Below are 5,153 nucleotides of genomic sequence, written 5' to 3' on the forward strand. Positions count from 1 at the left end.
GAAAAGAAATCATAAAGCCTTATATACTATTCCTAATTAAGTGAATAGTGCTCTTGGATGGGTCACTCAGGTGGGTGCACCCACCTGTCCTACCCACCTGAGAGCCAAAACTTGGGATTTTGACCGGGTTCGGACCTCTGCGCGCACCCCACCCAAGCATACGATGTAGCATACGTATATACCTTAAAATACGGATATAATACCTGTTTTATCCGTACATAGCCTTATGGTAGGTGCACGTACACGGTTTGGGCACTCCCGTCTCTTCTGGCACTGGCTCGGACTTGTCGGGCCAGCCGGTGTTTAAGGTCACCCGTGCCATCATAGCCCATAAGGAACCCGCTCTAATTTCCTCTGGCTCGGTTCCTGCATGGTTAAACCGGTTCAACCGCGAAATCGGACCGGTTTTAAGAAGCGGGGTATTACAATAACGGTTTGGGAGGTAGGTTGTTCACATGGAATATTCCCTGACATAGTAGTACGATGTAACAGAGAGTCGTTGGACTAATCGAGTGTGGGGATGGAAGCTTCGATATTGCCTGATTGGGGAAAGAAACGAGAGTTTTGGTAGAAAATGACAATAGCTCATTCTAGAGTCCCAGACTACCCAGAGATGGTGGAAAAGCTTGGAGATTGGGGCAGAAAGAATTGGTTGAATTGTTTGGGGATTGGGAAGATGAAGGTATATGATTGGATGGGCTGAGGGAGGACAACTAGTATAGTACAGGGAAGAACATCTCTACTAGCTTCATGACCTATTATGCCATAGTGAGTGCAAAACAAAGGCAAACGTTCATAATGTACCATTGTCATACAATCCAAACCAGATCTTCATGTGATGGGAGGTTTGCAACTGTTTCCTAATGTCGAGTTGAAGACGACATCAGAGGAAGGATGAGTACATACTAGATTATTGATGCTGGACCAACATAGCTACCTTTGGTATCCCAATATTTAGAGCGAGTTAGAAGGCTATATCCAGGGAAATGAGTTCCTGTAGGGGAGAGTGAAATTGGACCCATATGTATCTATGAAAGTTGAAATCCCATTGCCCAGATCCCGACCATCATTCAATAATGATTAGATTTTTGGCACTGTTCAAGGGCCTTCTTCCAAGACATTTTTCATATCCTGCCTATGGTGGAAATGAAAGAGAAAGCAGTTCTCAGTGAGGGGGGCTATGTCAACCTTTGAATAGGTTGCCATATTGTCATTGGCACCTCTGTGACTGCTTTCCGACGGTAAGGGTCTTCTAGCTAGAACAAGACCTACTAGAGTAGTTTCCCATAAGTTTGCAATTAGTTCTTTCATTTCATCATCGAGAAGTAGATTGTCGTCCTCAAAGTTGTCATGGGCTCGGGCCATAGTGGTGGTTCCGATATAGGAGGAGTCAAGAGAGACCTGATTATATCGATCCATAGAAGTAAGTCAGAAGGGTAGCCGGAGAGAAAAGTACGCTCAAGGTGGAAAATCTTTTTGGCGAGGCAAATATTGTGTCAACTAGATTATAGATTTGGTATTCACTTATAAACCATTTAGTCCATCTACCTCGTTCCATTTGGTATGCGTATAAATTAGGTCATATTGGGGTTGAATTAGAAATATTCAATTTTCATCAAAAGTAGTGAAGAGCATTAAATACCCTTGTGTGAGTGATCCCAAGGAGGTAAGAAGAGTCGAACTCAGAATCATATGCTTCTTGAGGCAAAGGTCCCTTGCGTTAGTTGATGGCAGTTCTGAGACGAGAGATACAGCCTAATGTACTGTAATAGCATTTACCAGACTTAGTTGTATTGTTAGGTGGATAACAAAATAAATGAAGTGCATCACGAGCATCATGGATTATGTGTTTAATTTCTATTATCATGCATCATAAATTATTACTGCTATTGTTTTGCTTAGATGTGCTTGAACTCCACCCCTCACTGAGTGAGTTGAAATGCTCACCCCACGTATACACACTTTTTAGATGATGATGCAGATACAGTCGTGCCTATGGCTAGTGACTCTTTTTCCTCTGGGGCTGAGCATGGAGTGAGTGACTGGTGGATGCTAGATGCGGAGGAGTATGACCAGGACTGTGCTTGTGACTTTTGTGGATTCGTGGCACCATGAGGTGTTCAGCGTATTTTTGATTATTTTGATACAGGTCTGTGGATATTATGTTTTTAAATTTTATATGTGTAAGTCTTAAAGGATTGTAAATAGAATAACTCAATTATTGATATTATGTTATCATTAGATATTTCCCCATTTATTTTTGTGATTCCTCCATTATACTCTGATCCTTCTGCTTTTGGTTGGTTTGTGATGTGAGATTGTGAAATGTTAAGGTATTGTTATCAGAAATCCTGGTAGGTTTGTAAGATATGTACGTGTCTTATTCACACTACCGGTATTCTTAATGGTAAGTTGGGTCTACTGGAAGTGAGGTGTGACACCAAGTATTGATAGTGTTCCTAAAATCACTCATAAGAGAAGAAGTAATCATCGGAATACAACTTGAAGTTGATCAAAGATGGCAGCACAATCAGGAGGTAGAGTGCATTTACCCATTAATTTTTAGAACATGATTGCATGCTTTGACAGGCTAAACCTCATAGATCTTTAAATAGGGCTAAACCTCATAGATCTTTAAATAGACCTTCCTCTCATGTTTTAAGACATGATTAGACAGTGTTGAAGTCCTTGGAGAGTGATATTGTAAACCCTACTGTAACTTATGTTTGAGAGCGTAGAGACACAGTTGTGAACACCCTCTACCCCTCTATTCTGTGATCTTCTCACTATGTACATCACTTATTCTCTTCTTTTTTTACTTTGCCATATTTTTCTCTTGTTGTGTTCTTTTGTATGATGGTGTGTGTAGCCACTACCTCTTTAGGCAGTGGAGAACATACACTTTGATGATTATAATTTCGTTTTAGGGTTTTGTTTTGATAGGATCATTGTTCATCTTTACTACTGTCTTCTCATGTCATAATTATTCCCCTTTTGTCTTTGTTAATCGTATTCATTACTTTGCTTGGTTTTATGACTTCCATCATATAGGCATGCATGTTGACTATCTCATGTTAATATTAGATTTATTATTATATGTTCCTCATTTATGGTTTCTTTTCTTTTTGGTAGAACCTCATTTATGGTTTCATACTTTCTTGCCTAATTTTTTTCCCTAATAGTTCTTCTATTTTCTGCACTACGTAATCATTAGAATATTTTATTTTTAGTGTTTTATTGTCAAATTAGGATTTCCTTATTTTATGTACAATTTAGAGCTTTTTCTTCATATTTTTAGTAAATCTTCATTCACTATATATATATATATATATATAAATTTCTGTATTTTATTTAGGGTTAGTATGATCTATTTAGCCCTAAGAGCTTTATCGTTATTTTTAACATACTTATTATCCACAATTTTTTTTTCTCGTAATATTTAAGGTATTTTATTTTGTTAAAGGTGTTTTCTTATTTTATTTCCTGGTATGTATAGGGCTTATTTCAGTGTTTTTTCATGCATTTATGTGTATTATCCTAGGTTTTGCATCCAAGTGGCATTTTCTATAAATATATCATATGTTTCACTTTATGCTTCTAAGCATTTTATTTATTCAAGCATACTAACCTTTGCCATGTAGCCAAATGCATCGGGTATTCCCTCTAACCCTAGCCTTACTTTAGTTTATTTTATGTCTTGTATTTATTTTTTATTTTTATTTTGATCGACTAAATATAATGTGGTTTAATCTGGTGGATATGGGTGCCAACACCCTCCCCAAGGAAAAAAATCGTCTGCAATTCCGATCTCGTACAATTCCGTGAAATGCCACCTTCAGGGGGTGACACGTGTATTGATACCAATGCAATGGTTCAGATCTGATTTAAATGCCTCTTCACTGATTTAATGTTTTATTAGTTGTACCAGATCTGAACCATTGTATTGGTATCAATACACGTGTCACCGCCTGAAGGTGGTATTGCACGGAATTGTACGAGATCGGAATTGCAGACGATTTCAACCCCCCTACCCAAACTACAATCTAACTCGTACCCTTTCTTTTGGTTTGACCAATTCCATCGAGCCATCATGATTTGACATGACTCGTTATTCTCTCTCTCTCAAAGAGAAGAGGATGATATGAGATCAAAGAACCAATGTTTTGAGGCCATTGGGACTAGAGTTCAAACTTTGATTGTTGCTTGCTCAAGTTGTATATTATTTGTGATTTCATTTTTGTATGTATAATATATGGTTGTGGTTTGTATGATATTGTTTGTGTTTCCTATGCATTATCCATGTCATCATCACATGCCGACACTCCTAGTAATGACTAATGATGGACCCCAAAAGCTAGCCAAATGGCATAGTTATAAGCCCAATGACAAGGCACACAGGTGAAACCATGACCCATCGTATTATGCCTTTAGATATATCAAAACGGTGTCGCGCCCTACTGCTGAATCCATGGGCAGGCAAGATACAATCTGGTCAACTAAAACGCACAGCACAAACAATGTCGTTGCGCGGGAATGCAATTCGCCAAGCTGGGGCAAGCAAAGCCGTCCAACCCTATCAGATTAGGCTTTCGAAGAAAGGCCTTCGAAAGGACACTCAGGAAAACTCCGATCCTCAGTTTAAGAGTCATTACATGACACCTCTTCTGAGGTTTCTGGCTGAAGAGCTTGACATGTGAAGGCATTGTGAGAGGTATACTAAGGATCACCTTGCCAAGGGTAAAGCTCTTACTTTGGGCCAGCATTATGCATCATATAGGGCTTACAACTATTATGTCTAAGGATGCCATAAAGGGCATGTTTAGTCCAACAGTAAGGTGAAAATGTTACAACTTGGTTATCAAGCGGTCAAAATAACCTCTAAATAATATCTGGGTAAACCTGCATAGTTCACCCCCCCCCTCCCACCACCCCCCACCCCCCACCCCCAAGACCTCACAAATCTCGTGCACCAGATACACCTTTTTACGCCTAGGGATGCTACACTAACATTAGACTTGTGTGTTACATAGCTCTTTAATTGAATGGTAAAGATAATTTTATCCAACTTAGCTCTTCTATTGAATGGGATAAAATTAACACCATTTTCCAATCACCTATAATGCTATAAGAATTTTGGACTCAGAAGTACCAGA

The sequence above is a fragment of the Macadamia integrifolia genome, chromosome 6, assembly GCF_013358625.1.
Source record: "Macadamia integrifolia cultivar HAES 741 chromosome 6, SCU_Mint_v3, whole genome shotgun sequence".
Lineage (NCBI taxonomy): Eukaryota > Viridiplantae > Streptophyta > Magnoliopsida > Proteales > Proteaceae > Macadamia > Macadamia integrifolia.